At 47.5% G+C, this 15999-nt stretch overlaps 1 protein-coding gene across 1 annotated transcript in view; it reads left to right on the forward strand.

Moving 5' to 3' along the window:
• LRFN2 (leucine rich repeat and fibronectin type III domain containing 2) overlaps positions 11803–15999 on the forward strand; it is a 65465-nt gene continuing 61268 nt past the window's right edge. Inside the window, exon 1 of the mRNA XM_018039321.1 lies at positions 11803–11882. The gene's annotated coding sequence lies outside the window, so the exon portion shown is untranslated. The remainder of the gene's footprint in view (positions 11883–15999) is intronic.

Here is a 15999-nt window from a genome sequence, read left to right on the forward strand (position 1 = left end):
CAGAGAGACGTTTTACTTACTAGCTCATCAGTTTCTTATAGAAATATATACATTACTCGGGAACAGCCATTTGTAAGAGATGCACAGGGCAAGATGTGCGGGAAGGGGCAGGAAACACTTCCATGTCCTGTACGAGGTGTTCACCAACCTGGAAGTTCTCCAGAGCCTTCTCACTGGGGATTCGTCATACAGGCATGGTTGATTCACCTTTGGCTACTAGCGACTGATTCAGCATCACTCCCCTCCCAAGAGGTCAGGAGGGTATGACTGAAAGTTCAAACTCGAACCAAATGGTTGACTCCCCTAGCAACCAGCCCCCATCCTTAGGTGTTTTCCAAAAGTACCATTAACATAGCAAAAGATACCTTTATGACTCTCATCACAGGAAATAATAAAGGATTTTAGGAGCTCTGGGCCAGGACCAGGATGAAGACCAAACTGTATTCTAATGAGAACGTATCACACCTTCCTGTAAGGACCCTTCTTCTTTTTTTTTTTTTTAACTTTTTATTTTATACTGGAGTATAGCTGATTAACCATGTGGTGAGAGTATCAGGTGGACAGCAAAGGGACTCAGCCATACACGCGTATGTATCTATTCTCCCCAAACTCCCCTCCCATTCAGGCTGCCACATAAGATTGAGCAGAGTTCCCTGTGCTATATACAGTGGACCTCATTGGTTATCCATTTTAAATACAGAAGTGTCAGTCCCAAGTTCCCTAATTGTCCCTTTTCTGCATCCTTCCCCACTGGCAACCATAAATTCGTTGTCTAAGTCTGTGAGTCTGTATCTGCTTTGTAAATAAGTTCATCTGCGTCATTAGGATACTTCTTATAAGTTGCATTTACCCTACCACTTACACCTCTGTGGCCAGAACTCAGTCACGTGGCCACACCTAGTTGCAGGAAGGGCTGGGAAATGCCTTCTTTCTAGAAGCCATATGCCCAGCCACAAAGAAGGGTACCGTGGACTCTGGAAGCAGCTGGTCGTGATGAGGTACTAGTGGCCGTGTGCATTGTGACCAGACAGGCCTGGCTTCCATTCCTTGTTACCTTAGCTAGACTCTTCCTCTGGACCTGGGTGCCCTTCTCCTTAAACAGTGATGTAGGATTTTTGTGAGGACTCGATGAAATAACGGACACCGAAAACTTTATAAACTGTCAAGTGCTGTCACTTGTGAGATATCTCTGAGCTTGTATGCACTGTGGCCCATTGATGAGTTGGAAGTGCTTTACCAGGATGTCAGCCAAAAATGTTTGGGATGGAAGAGGGAAGCGAGGAATGTGGTGGTGGGGCTTTTTCCAGACTGAGAGGGCTTAGGGCAGGGAGGCTGTAAATCAGGTACTGAGGGCACCTGGGGGGTGTCCACGTATCTTTGGAGGAGACATCTTCAAGCAGAGCCCCGTGGTTGTACCTGGAATTGGGCAAGAGAGTATGAAAGCAGTTAAATAGCTTCCCTCACAAGCCAGTCATCTTTGGAGCCTCCTCCATCATCTGACTCCACAAAGCTTCTGTCCTTGGACCCAACCAAGGTGAATATTACTTGCTGAGGTCCTGCTTTCCTCTTCATGGACAAATAAAATCATTGCTTGGTGTAGCTGAGGTGCCCTTAGTTCCTTGCAGTAATTATTGCTCCATCAGTGAACGGAAAGGGTTTAATTTCACAAGGGTGCGTGCAAATTGTGCGTTTTGCATTTATTATGCCTTTAATCAATACTATAAGAGAATTAAGAGGTCCCAGCAAGCCTTGTGATGTTACCTAAGCTAGTAAAAAATGAGCGTACATAACTACACACAAGACCTTAGCTAATGTACCTGTCGATAACTGGGACCACATTTTTCTGTCTTGTACCACATTTTCTCTAGTTTATTCAATTATTGACTAAAAGCATGTGTGTTTTCAGTGGCAGGGCCAGTCTGTCATTTCTGCTACAGTTTCAGGTTTTATGTCATCTTCTTTCATGTCAACCTGATTGCATTGCATTCCAACCTCAAGTCCGGTCATCAGTAATCTCCATCCTCTCCATGGCTGGTTTTTTCTCAACACTTACTGACTTCTAGTATTCTCTTTATTTTGTTTAACTCATTTATTCTCTGTCTCTCCTCAATTTTGTCTCATTTATTCACTGCTGTGTCTGTCCTCGGTGCCTAGAAGAGTGCCTGGCACATGATAGAAACTCGAGAAATTATTTGCTACTGGAAGGGATGAAATCACCTGGTATGATGGTTGTGTACAGAGTGGGCACAGTTTCTAATGTCACTTTTGGCTCTAAAATTTTGTGTTTCCAGATGCTGGGTATATAATGTATGCTTGCCCCAGCTGGTTGATTAAATAAATGGACGAATCAAATGTTACATTACAATGATGGAAAATAATGTCATGTTCCATCCGATAGCCTCCCTTCCCCCCTAGCTGTTCCGCAGACCCAGCTGGCCAGAAGGAAGGAGGCATGGAAAACAAGCATATATTCTCTGCCCTTATCTCTCCAGCACACGGCCAATTTTTAAAATAGCATTTAATGACCATTGCATAAAGATGTCACTGCATTGGTGCTGTCCCCAAGCAGCTGGGAGACTGTGAAGCCCCCCTGTCTTTCTGCGACATCCCTCCCAGGGACCGCAGAGGGGGCTTCCTGGCCCAGCACACCTACTTCATTTGTAACCCAAGTCCCAGGATAGGGTATTCTGCTAAATACACCGGCTCCCTTATCGGTCTCTCCTATGGTAATGCTCTTGCTACACAAGCCAGACAATTAGAGGTAATTGGGATAATCGGCATTTATTATGGCAATTTGCATTTCTACAGCAGGCAGTACAGAATTTACCACCCGGCTTGGGAATGTGCTTTTTGGATCTGCGGTGAATGCGGCTCTCCATTCTGAAGCGCTTTTTTAGAGCCCACAGGATTTGTCCCTCCTTTGCTCTCCTGATGTCCTTAGGGCCGCAGGAGGTGTGAATCTCCCCAGCCAATCAAAGGGGAGCACGAGAATTAGGGTCTGGGAACTAGGGAAGCCTCGCTTCCGTCACCTGGGACCTGGGGAAGAATCTACTGCCTGGAAGGAGCCCTGGGTCTGTGGCCAGACCCCTCGTGACTGATTTTTCACTACATTGACCAGATGTTTGGCTTAATTGGCAGAATTGTTTTGCTGTTTCTGCTGAGTAGCTCGAAACTCAAGCCTGCTGTTATGTGGTAGCTCTCCATGAGCCAAGGGGCTTCTGAACACAGGGTGCCTGTTCCGTCTGCAGCACCTCCTCTGCCACGAACACTTTCCTTGCGCCCAGCTTCTCGGGTATCCGCTCGTCCCTCTCATGAATGAGGGCAGCGGTACGCAGTGACCATAACAGTCAGCTCTCTACTGCAGCTTCCTGGGTTGGAATCTCTTCTCCACCGGTTGTTAGTTGGGTGACCGTGGGATCCTTAACCTCTTGGTGCTACAGTTTCCTTATCCTTAAAGTACCTGACTCTAGGATTGACATAAAAATCAAGTGAGAAGGGCTTCCCTGGTGGTCCAGTGGTTAAGACGCCACACCTTCAATGCAGGGGGCATGGGTTTGATCCCTGGTCAGGGAATTAAGATCCTACACGCTGCACGGTGCAGCCAAAAAAATTAAACAGTTAATTTTAAAAAATCAAGTGAGCATATATGCGAGCATATATTTGAGTCCTTTAGCAGAAAGCCAGAGACAGATGTTAGATGCTCTCATTAAAAGGTCCTCTCTCCAGCCACTCTGCAAGCCTTCATTATGTCTTTTCACCAACTCATCTAACAAGGCACAAAGTTCCAAGGGTCCCCAAGGAAGCACAGATAAAAGTGCTTTACCAGTTTGGAGAAGGGAGAAGTTGATCCGGGTGTGGACAGCGTGAAGGTTTTTCAAGGGAAAGAGGTAGCGTTTGTTCCGGGCCCTTATAGACTGATAAGATAAGACTGAAAGAGAGGAGATGGAGGCCGTTAGGAAGCAAGTAACGGTGGGCTGTGCACCAAGATGAAGGGCACATGTTTGTATCTGTACCTAAAATATCTCTATTTACATGGAAAATGTTTTCAATTTCACTGCAATTTACAAACAAGTTATACATGACTCACATCCTCCCCAAGTCTCTTACCCAATCCCATCTATCAGCCCTGGGCAGGGATACCAGGGGGCCTGTGTCGTTCTTTTCCGTGGCAGCTCCTCTGGTCTAAGACTTTACTCCTTTGACAGTCCCATCATAGACTCTGTCCACTTTGTTGAGAATGTGGCAGCCAAGCTGGAGATACAGTTTCCTTGGCTTAATAGGGAAAGAGGAGTGTTAGATGATGGGGGCAACAGATCACTAGACTCTTCAGAACCCCCAGCCTGCCTGCCTAGGAGAAGAACCTGGCTTTCTTTCTTAGGGAAGAAGCAATGTTTAGCCAGTTTCCAGAAACAGGAAAGATTGCTTCTGTTGCAATTGGCCCTTATGGGTTCTTAGAAAGTATGTGTGAAATAAACTAAAGCATTCACTGCAGCCTCTTTTCATCCAGCATTTCAGTTAGGATGAAGGTGAAGGTGCTGTTGCAGAGTCCTGAGAGAGTGGCTTAAATAAGAGGAAAGTGTGTTTTACTCTCATAAAACAGTCTAGTTGGCTCAGGCTGGTGGGACCACTGTGACTGACAGAATGTTCAGACCCAGGTTCCTTCCATCCTGTGGCTCAGCTCTCCCCTGGGCATTGTTCTCATTTGCATGGCTGGAGCTGTGAGACTGGCCCATTTGCTTTCTAACATGTGGAGACTGGAAAGAGAAGCTGAGCTTAAAGGCTCTTCCTTAGAGCAACCGACACAGAAGTTGCACTCATCACTTCTGCACGCTTTCCTTTGAAAATACAAGATCACATCGTCACACCTAACCCTACAAGGGGCTGGGAAATAGCCTCTGACTAGTACTTTGTACCCAGTGGAGCCCTGGGGAAGGGATGGGTTCTGTTAGCATAAGGAATCAGTGTCAATGTTTCTGCTCTGACCGTTGAGGAAATAGAGGCAGCTGAGATTTATTTCCCATTGCTCTGGACCATCACCTCCCAATGAAACCGGAACTTAGAGCTCAATTACGCGAAATAACAGTGGACAGCTGTGGTGTGTGCTCAGTCGTATCTGACTCTTTGTGCCCTCGTGGACTATAGCCTGCCAGACTCTTCTGACCGTGGAATTTTCCAGGCAAGAATACTGGAGTGGGCTGCCTTTTCCGAGGGGATCTTCCCAACCTGGGGATAGAAACTGCATCCTTGCACCTCCTGCATTGGCAGGTGGGTTCTTTACCACTGCACCACCTGGAAAACCCAGCAGCTGTGGAGCTGAGCACAGAAAGGAACGCGTGTTGCTGTTTTCTGAGACTGCTGGGCTTCTGCTGCTCTTAAGCAGGACCTCATTTCATGAGAATGCCCACCGTCCAGCTCTTCTGCCTCCTGCACCAGGGCCACCCCTGCTTACATGGAGGAACAGAACCAAGGGTCAACAAAACCTCCCTTCCAGTGAACTGCCCCTTCTCTGATCTAACCTGGCACTGGTTCATATTTGCAAAGCAGTTTCTATGGTTTCTGTTCCTTGTGGCTACCCTAGGGTGAAGGCTGGCAGATTTTCTCCATATCATCAAACAGAAGGCAGGCTCAGTGAAGTTAGATGTATTAATTAGGATAAGCTAGTTATGCTATAAGAACAAGCAGCCCCCAATCTCGGTACCCGAACACAACCAAAGTTTACTTCTTACCCACACAAAGTAAAAGGGGCCTGAGAGACTCTTTAGGGCAACTGTCTTCTGTGTGGTCCTCAAAGATCCAGGATGATGATGGCTCCATCTTCTTGCACATTCATCATCTGGAACATGAAGCCAGCTCTTTGGTCCTCAAAGCAGGGCAAGAGAGAGACTAGGTAATCATGTCTGATGATGATACGCAGTCTGCTCACATTCCACTGTGACATAGTCACAGAGCTCACAGACCTGCAAGGGAGCTGAGGAGTGCTGTCTGGAAGTGGGAAAAGATGGGTATAGGTGAATGTTAGACATGAATTTTTTGCTCAAGATCTCATGGAAAATCATGGTACAAAGCCTTTTGTTTATGATTTCAAATTGTGGTGCTGGAGAAGACTCTTGAGAATCCCTTGGACTGCAAGGAGTATAAATCAGTCAAGCCTAAAGGAAATCAACCCTGAATATTCATTGGAAGGACTGATGCTGAAGCTGAAACTCCAATACATTGGCCACATGACGAGAAGAGCTGATTCATTGGGGAAAACCCTGATGCTGGGAAAGATGGAAGGCAGCAGGAGAAAGGGGCAGCAGAGGATGAGATGGTTGGATGGCATCACCAGCTCAACGGACATAAGTTTGAGCAAACTCCAGGTGATAATGAGGGACAGGGAAGAGTGCTGCAATCCATGGGGCTGCAAAGAGTCGGACACAACTTCAAGACTGAACAGCAACAGCAAGCTTTTTTAAGAGTTTTCTCATTTCTGATGTAACCGCAGTCTGATAATAAGGCTATTTTTTCCCCTAGGAATAACAACAAATAATTACCTTTGTGACTGATAAGATAGTCATTTGGGGGAGAAAAAGGCTAATCCCATAACCAGAACCTTCTTGTGAGATGCTAGGCATTCTTGCAGAGTAGGCAGCTTACTTATATTTCAAGGCCCCAAATCCACATAATTACAATCCCTTTTTTTGGATTCGAGCCGTGGGAAAGCCCTCTTAAAATGCACACTTTCTCTTGGCTTGAAGACAGGCATGTACAACCATCATTATTCATTCACACCTCCATATGGCGATGGTATTCTTAGCAGGCAGAGACTGGGAATCAGAACAGGTATGTTTCAATAGGGGAAGAGGGGGAGGAAGAAGAGGAAAGGGAGGAGAGGTGGGATGGGAGAAGGGAGAGTGTGGGATGCCCAGAGGGGAGAGACACTGACCAGTCTAATCCTTCATTGAGTAAAAAACTGAAGGGCTGTGTGGTTGACCTGTTACTGGCTAGAGAAAAGCATGCATGGGGTGAGGGGAACTCTGGAATGCTGTTTCCCCCCGGTGCCAAAATCCCTCTATGTAAGCATTAAGTAGGGCTGCCTTTCAGACTTGTTCTCATGGCCTTGACCCAAGGAACAGAGCTGCTCCTTCTTCATTCTTCTCTTTTCTGTTCCTCCTTGGAGTCACCCATGAGCCTTGAGCTCTGGACAACCATTTAATAACGATGTAACCACAGAGAGGCTTTAACTCTCTGTTTTCATTTTCTTCACTTGTAAAATGAAGATGAAAATATTCTCTCTGGAGTTCTTGGAGAATCAAACGTGCAAACAAATGTACCAGGTTTTTTTTTTTTTTGACTATAAAGAGCTGTGCAAACTAAGGGGTTACCATTGTACTATCATTGTCGTCGTCATCATCATCCTCACCATTATTTTACTCCTGTATATGAGAGCGGAAACACAAAGACAGCAGCAATTACTAGTGTCCAGAGTTGTTATCAAGTCTGGCTGTTTCTGGCTTAGGAAACAAATTTGTCAGCACACCTGAGTCTGGTTTCCCTCAGCCTCTCTTTCCTCGATCCAGTTCCCCCTAGTATGATTTCACTTCCCTCTGACTCTCTGTGCCTCCTCTTTTTAGTCTGAAAAGAATCCACACTTCTGGATATCTGGGTTAGATTTAATCACTGTACAACAGATACCCGGGGCTTCCCAGGTGGCGCTAGCGGTACAGAACCCACCTGCCAATGCAGGAGATGAGGGTTCGATCCCTGGGTCGGGAAGATCCTCTGGAGGAGAAAACAGCAACCCATTCCAGTATTTTTGCCTGGAAAATCCCATGGACAGAGGAGCCTGGCAGGCTACACTCTATGAGGCCACAAAGAGTAGGACATGACTGAGTGACTGAGTGTACGCACACACACACACACACGCACACACACACACACACACACAACAAATGCTGCGGCTTAAATAACACAGATGTATTGCCTCACTGTGTCTTGCAGATCCTCTGCTCAGAATCTCACATGGCTGAGATCAAGGAATTCTTACCCAGAGGCTCAGCTAGGGAGATAACCACTCCCAAGCTCTCAGATTGTTGGCAGAATTCAGTTACCTGTGGCTGTAAGACTGAGGCCCCTACCCCCTTGTTGGCTGAATCCCTTAGCTCCTAGAGCCTGCCTGCTGTCCCCTGCCACATGGCCCTTCCACAGCATTGCAGTTTGCACCTTCAAGGCCAGCAGGAGAAATCTCTCTGATCTTAGAAAGGGCTGAGTCCCTTTTAAGGGCTCACCTGATTAAATCAGGCCCATGCCGTATAATCTCCCCTTTGATTAACTCAAAGTCAGTTGATTAGGGACCTTCTTCAGTAACATCCACAAAACTCTCTGTCATATAATGTAACATAATCATGGGAGTAATATGCCAGCATATCCACAAGTCCCCATATTCCACTTCCTCACCCCGAGGGGGGAAGGAATTCTACAAGAGCTGGGCCTCTTGGAGGCCATCTGAGCATTCTTCCTACCACAGTACCCAAGAGGTTTCAGCTCAAGCTGAACTCTGTTCAGCAAAGATTGGGTCTTCTCTGTACCCTAAATATGAAAGATGCAAAGAGGCCTAGAAACAAGTAATTCGTTCCTAGAAATGAGAGCCTGGGGCAGGGATGAAGTGCTGATGCTTACTTAGGAGGTACAGTCCCAGGGCAATGAGAGTGAGGGCAAAGGGGAGAAAGGCAGGGAAGGATGGGAGGCACGCATGGTGGCGGGTCACTATCATAGCGATGGACATGGCTTCACAACAGCCCACAAGGAGGCATCAGATAAATCTGCTCAGCCAGGCAAAACTTCTCTGGACAGGTTGTGTGGGAAATCCGTCCTTTGAAGGGAAGAGGCAATAGAGAAAGCTGGCTGTCTGGCTTTCTCCTATCTCCTGCTTTCCATTGGCCCCTTTATAGAGCTGTCCTAGAAGCCAGATCCCATGCCCTGGGGTGTGGGCTGTGGTTCTAGGCCACCCTCGTCTGCATGGAAGTGTTCTGCCAGGGTGATGACTGAGATGCAGCTAATGATCCGGGAGGCAGGTGAGGCCAGGAGATCGCGGTGTGTTTGGTAGAGTGAGACACACTAATCCCGCGGTGATGCAAAGGCAGCTGCTCACAGAGGAGGGAGAGCAAGGGCAACGGAGAGCACCTGCTGTGGTCCACGTGGAGGAAATGGCTCAACCGCAGGAGCAATGACAATATGGTGTATGAGGGGAATCAAGATATTTATAACTACTTTTTTATTATAGAGGTAGTACCTTTAAATAAAGAATGGACACAGTAAAAAAAAGGTATGAATGATAAAATGAAAGTCTTTTTTATGTCCTAGATTTCCAAGTATAGTTCCCAGAGAAACCACAATTTTTTTGTGACCTTCCAAAAACTGTCTGGCTTGTATATCAAAGGTAGATAGATAGACAGACAAATAGATAAAGTGTGTGTCCTTTTCTGGGTACATATAGGATCTCATGATACTTTAGGTTTTGGCAACTCAGCATTTCAAATATAGATGTACTATAGGTGAACAGTTAAATCATATAAAGACTTTGTTGCAAAAATGCTGTAATGAAATCATTGTATCTACTTTGTGCAGATGTACAGGTATCTATGTAAAATTAACTTCTTAGATGTGGACTGGTGGACATCATTAGAATTTCTGTAGGTATTGCCTAAGTGTCTTCCAGGAAATCTATCCTAATTTGTACCCTCTCTCCCCACCACCCCAACAGTGTTTGGTTGTGCTTATTTGCCTATAGCCTCACAGCACTGGATATTAACGGTCTTTATCACCCTCTCCATGGAAGATGATATTCAGATGTTTTCATTTGCATTTTCTTAATTATGGATAAGGTTGAGAACGTTAGACATTGAGGGAGTTTTAAAGTAATGAAGTTCTGACTTTTTACCTGCCCACTGGATCCGGCAGTCCGTCCTCTTGGTCTGGAGCATGCCAGCTGAACAGGGTCACTCCTAACAGGATGAGATGGAGCAGAGAGTTAGTCAAGCACAAAAGCTCATGGGAACTAAGGGTTAACTCGAATCAGGGAGAGGCTGGTAGATGTTTGAACCCGATGAATGATGGATGGGGCTTACATGCCTATTGACTTTGAGCTCTGGCATGTCTGTGACAACCTTGACATTAGTTTGCTGTAGTGGATAGTCAGTATGAGTGACTTTCTGACCCTGGACATGAAACTTGCCCCCAGAACATCAGAGACCCTGTAAAGGATCAGTGGGTATAACTTCAAGCCCTCCTGCAAAACACCCAGTCCTGACCACACTTCCCTTGGGGAAATGCCTTTGGGGGAAAAAAAAGAGGGATTTTTGAACCTAAAGGAAAGAAGCATCTGGACAGCACAGCCAGGCTCAAAGAGAGCTGTGTGTGTCTGTGTCTGGGTAGGGGAATGAGGGGGGACTTCCACTACTGGGAAGTTACGGTGGGGGAGTGGCTTTGCTACGGTGGCTGTGGGTACGATGGGGCAGTGCTGTTTATAAGGATGCGTCCCTCTTAGATTCCTAAAGCTAGAGGGAGCTGAGACTTCATCCATCCTCCATAGTGGGATATCACTGAGACTATCGGGGCTGGCTAGTCACATCGCCCTTTCTCCACACCAGCGTTGCCACAGCCTCACTCTCCACCTCCCCTTTTCCCCTCTTCCTTCTCCTTCCAAGCTCCAGACACAACCAGCGACTTTCCAGGGTGACCGCAGCTTTCAGGACGCACATAGGGAAGCACGGCTGATTGTCCACTGGGTCCACCTGCAGTGGTGAATCACGGTGAAGCAGGGCCATGGGACCTCCCCCACGGGAAAGAAATCACCTATGGCTTCACCGCCTGTACTCGACAACAGGACATTCTGTTTCTGCATTGGTAGCTTAAGCTACAACCAGCCTCCTGCCCTTGGGAGCCAGTGTGTCTGTTTCCAAAGCTCCATGTATTCATTTATGATTCTCTCCCTCTCTCTTCCTCTCTCTCCTTCCTTCCCCCTCAACTTCCTTCCCCCCTTTGTTCTCTTTCTCACTCTATCCTTCTCTCTAACTCCCTCCCTCCCTCTCTCCATATCGGTTCTTCTTCCCACACTATAGGGAGGTGTGGGGAAGAAGGGAGTTTCCCCAGTGGCTCAGTGGTAAAGAATATGCCTCCAGTTCAAGAGATGTGCATTCAATCTCTGGGTCAGGAAGATTCCCTGGAGTAGGAAATGGCAGCCCACTCCAGTATTTTTGCCTAGAGAGTCTCAGGGACGGGGGAGCCTGGTGGGCTACAGTTCATGGGGTCGCAAAGAGTCGGGCATGACTGAGTGACTAAAGCAGCAGCAGCAGCCAAGGAGGAAGGATCACTCCATTTGTTCACGGTTGACTGCAGGGAACCTTGCTAATGTCCTCAGTCATTTCTCCCCTGTTGGTGCCTGTCGGCTCCATTCGGAGCCCCTGTCCCTCATCTGTAAGTTCTTCTGGACCTCATGGAACGATCAGGTGTGTCTAATCCCTCAGTTTTCACTTCTGATGTAGAGGATTTGGGGCAGGTTCCCTTTATACACTACAGACCCAAAGACTAAAGAGCACCTCTCCCTACCATACCCAGGATGCCCTGAGGTGAGAGTTCAGCTGGGCCCAGAGCTCACCAGTGTGGACAGGGCCGTTATAATCCTGACTGGTGTCACCGCTGGCTGCTGTGGCTTTGACAGCTCATGTGGTTCCTTATGGATCATGCTACTGGGTCTTGCAGGAGCAGACTGATGGCATGGCGGACTCAGGATTAGGTGGCCTTGGATTTATGATGTTGAACAGCCACAACTCTGGCCTTGAGGCCAGCTGATACCATGGATGGTAAGCGGGCTGACCTAGAAGAACTCCCAACTGCGCTGTCAGGTAAGTGCGTGCATGCTGTCAGTTCAGTCGTTTCTGACTCTTTGTAAACCTCTGGACTGTAGCCCACCAGGCTCCTCTGTCCATGGGATTCTCCAGGCAAGAATACTGGAGTGGGTTGCCATGCCTTCCTCCGGGGGATCTTCCTGACCCAGGGGTAGAACCTGCATTTCCTGTGTCTCCTGCTTTGGCAGGTGGGTTCTTTACCACTAGCGCCACCTTGGAAACCCGTGCACTGTTGCATTACACAGCAAATCTGGTGTGTCTCACCCTTTGTTTCCAGAAGACCTTCACAGAGGAGGTAACATTGACCCTTTCAACATCCTTCCAGGGTTTTCCGTCAATGCCCCTGGCCTCTTTCCTGGGCCTCTGCTTCTCCTTGTGTAGCAAGGAAGATAATGGTGAACCCAATAGTGACCTGGAATGTCCATAAGGTCATTTTCATTGGGAGAGGTACCCTTGGAACTGACAAGATGAAGGAGGAATGGTTCCTGGAAGACTGTCCACCAGCCACCTGTGGAGTTCTTGCTCATTCCTAGTCTGGAAGGGAGAAGTGACATGTTTCCTCATCATCTCTCAGCAGCCAGAGTGGTCCAGGCCCAAGGGCACAGCCCCGCTAGGCCTTCATGTACTTTGAAGTCCCCTACAAGGGCCTTCTCGCCTCCCCTGGTCACACAGAGCAACACGTGAGACTAGGGGATGGATGAGAGCTTGCATGGTTTGGACGAGGCAAGGCTCACAAAAGGATTGTGCTTAGGACTCTGGCTCCTTCTCTTACTTGTCAGGAAACCAGGATCAACGCAGCACCACTGAATTCTGCTAATGAAATGTCTGCTCTCCTGAACACAGGTCTCATGGCCAGTCCAGAGAGATGCTCATTAAGTGAAAGGGCGGATAATTCAATCACTGCAGGGCTGGACCTAAGCAGAGGATGCTGCTTCCTTGGAGAAGAGCTGGCCCTGCCTGGACTCCCCCCTCACCCTGTCCTTTGCCTCCTGCCCCCCTCCCCGAGCTGTGGCTGGGGCTGGAACTGGTTTACTCGCTGCAAATAAAATCTCAGGAATAGTCTGTGAAGGAAGGGCAACCTGCTCTTCATGGAGTCAGGCATTCATGCATTTAGACAAGTCATAGTTTGAGATCCAGCAAGGTCTTACTTCTTGCCAGCTTCTAGAATAGGGGTTCAGCTTAGGGGGAGATCACCTCTACTTTGCAGAATTTGGTGGAGGCTATGCATAGTCCTCCCAGAAAAGTGCTTGACTACGCAAAATTCAGCACACAATTCCAGTAAGCTCATGGACCCCAGAAACCCTTCCTTACTGGGTTACGTCATGTGCGTTCAGCTCTATGAGTGTATTTCCATCCAGTTTGGGGGCAACAATGATAGTAAAGCTGATTAGCATTGTGGGTAGATGTGGCTTGTGCTGTCTTTGAGCTGATTGTCCCCTTAAACCCTCCTCTGTGCACATCTGAAGGTAGATCTTTCAAGCCTCACGACAAAGCCTTTGAAATACATCCCTGATTTCTCCTTCCCTCTTTGTCTAAGGACCCAAAGAGCATTCCACCCCTGGCTAGGGTGACTATTTTCTTCTTTCATCGTATGTTTAGATGCCTTCTGTCCTCTCTAAGGGAGGCCTGTTCCCAGGGGGCAGGGACCGGCCGTATTTGTCTCATCATCAGTCGCCCCTCAGCCCCTCTTGTAGAGCCTTTTGCACGTAGCAAGTGCTCAGTAAATGTGCTCTGGATGAAGCGATGGATGAGGAATGCATGTCCTCCCTTGGGGACTGCGCATGTCTAACCAGACTGCCCACGGTGGGATGAAGGTGGACTTTGACAAACACAGCCCACTCGGCCTTCCTGGTAGACTTCCAACACAGCTGCATCGCCCACACCCACCCCCTCAGGGACCCAGAGAAGGCTGTCCCCCCGTGGAGATGGTCCTCCCTCCCTCCCAGGCAGCACGTTCAGGAGCCTTTGACATTTAACTCCGGTGCAATTTGTTTGTTTTCACCAGAGTTGAAAATACCAACAAATGTCACCCGCCTTCGCTTCCCTGTCCTGACATGTGACTCTGATGGGCCAGGAACCAGCAACACTAATGAGCATCTCAGGTCTCCCTGAAGTAGCAGGAGATGCAGAGCTCTGCATAGGTAAGAGCTGGGGGTGGAGGTGGATCCAGCAAGAGAAAGACGAGCAAAGATTTAAGCGTGGGGACAGGGCTGCCTGCCAAGGGCAGTGGCGGAGCAAGGAGGTGGGAGAGGACAGTTTGTTCACCAGCACCATCAAAGGGAAGATGGCGCGATAGTCCTATGCTTCCCACTGTTTGAAAGGACTTCTCCACACTGCCCTGAAGGTTGCCTAGTTGTTCCCTGTATCTGAACCAGCTCCTTCTGCCTACCGTGTGCCTTTCTCAGGAGTGGAGTGTGGTTGCCCTCTTGCACCTTTTGGAAATTATATCAGTTAGAAATTGATTTCATTGTGAGTGATAAAAAAAAAAAAACCAAGTAGCCTAAATAAAAAAGATGTTTATTTCTCTCTCTTGTAGAAAGTGCAAGGAATAAGGTCTATATTCAAGTGAATGGCACTGTAATAAGGTCAAGTTTCTGCTTTAAAAATGTATTGATACTGCGGATATGTGAGATATTATCATGGGAAGAAGTGAGGTGAAGTGTCTATGGGAACTCCTACTATTTTTGAAACTTCTTATGTCTTTAACATTTTTTAAAGTTATAATTAAAACAAAAGCCAAACCTTCAGAGATTCCAGAACTGAATAGTGGTGCCATGATCACCAGGTGCCCAGGTTCCTTCTGTTTCATAATTTTGTATCCTCAACAGTTGGCTGCCAGTTCATGGAGCAAGATAGATGCTCAAGTTCTGTACATACATCAGATTCCAGTCTTAGGAAAGAGGGAGGGGCAAAGAAAGGTGTATCCTTTTTTAAAGTACACCACTAGGGTATCACATAGGGCTTCCCTGATAGCTCAGTTGGTAAAGAATCCACCTGCAATGCAGGAGACCCCAGTTTCATTCCTGGGTCAGGAAGATCCACTGGAGAAGGGATAGGCTACCCACTCCAGTATTCTTGGGCTTCCCTTTGTGGCTCAGCCGGTAAAGAATCCACCTGCAATGTGGGAGACCTGGGTTCGATCCCTGGGTCAGGAAGATCCCCGGGAGGAGGGAAAAGCTACCCACTCCAGTATCCTGGCCTGGAGAATTCCATGGACTGTACAGTCTGTGGGGTCACAAAGAGTTGGACACGACTTTCGCTTTCAGGATATCACATACTAGTGTTTTACCTATAGATCTTTGGATAAAACTTGATCATATGACCACACCTAGGTACAAGGGAGGCTGGGAAATGTCTTTATTCTGCATGGCCTTGTGGCCAAATAACACTTGGAAATTCTTACGAGAGAGGAGCAGAGAATGGATATTAGAGGACAACAAATAATAACTATAGAGCCTAGAGGCTCCATACTGTCACTGCATGGAGGAAGGGCACAATGCTTGGTGTCAAGGAAGAGCTGACTGATCTGATCACCCTCTCAGCTCTCCAACCTGACTTCCTCACTACTCCTCCACTCAACTACAGAAGGAAGTTGCCCTGTTTCCTTCCTTCAGCAAAGTAGGCTGAGTCCTCCTTTACTCATCTAAGCAGCCTTCATCCACTCTCCTTAGCTCTTCACAAGACCTCAAGCCACAGGCATTTGTCCTTTCTGGTCCTGCTTTCTGTCAAAAGATGGGAGGCACTTATGTGATGTGAATTAGGGTCAATGATTAGACTCTCCCCAGCCTTGCAGTCTCATCAAATACCACTCCCACAAGTCAGGGGATAATGCCTAAAATTTCGTTAGGGACTCAGTCCCTTGGTTAAGGCAGTGCAGAATTCTCAGTTAACCTAATCAGCCATTAATAGTTTAACCACTGATTTATTTGCTCTTTTAAAGTGTTGCAGCAGAATAGGATTAGGAAATGTTAGGTCTGGAAGAGGACTCAGAGATCGCCTTGCTCCCAAACTCCCCTCCCATGTACGCTGGAGGCAACTGAGGTTGGTAGGCTAGCTGTGGTTGACTATGATCACACGGCACCAAGGATGACTCGCCCTTGGCTTCGAGTCCACT

This window comes from Capra hircus, chromosome 23 (genome assembly GCF_001704415.2).
Source record: "Capra hircus breed San Clemente chromosome 23, ASM170441v1, whole genome shotgun sequence".
Lineage (NCBI taxonomy): Eukaryota > Metazoa > Chordata > Mammalia > Artiodactyla > Bovidae > Capra > Capra hircus.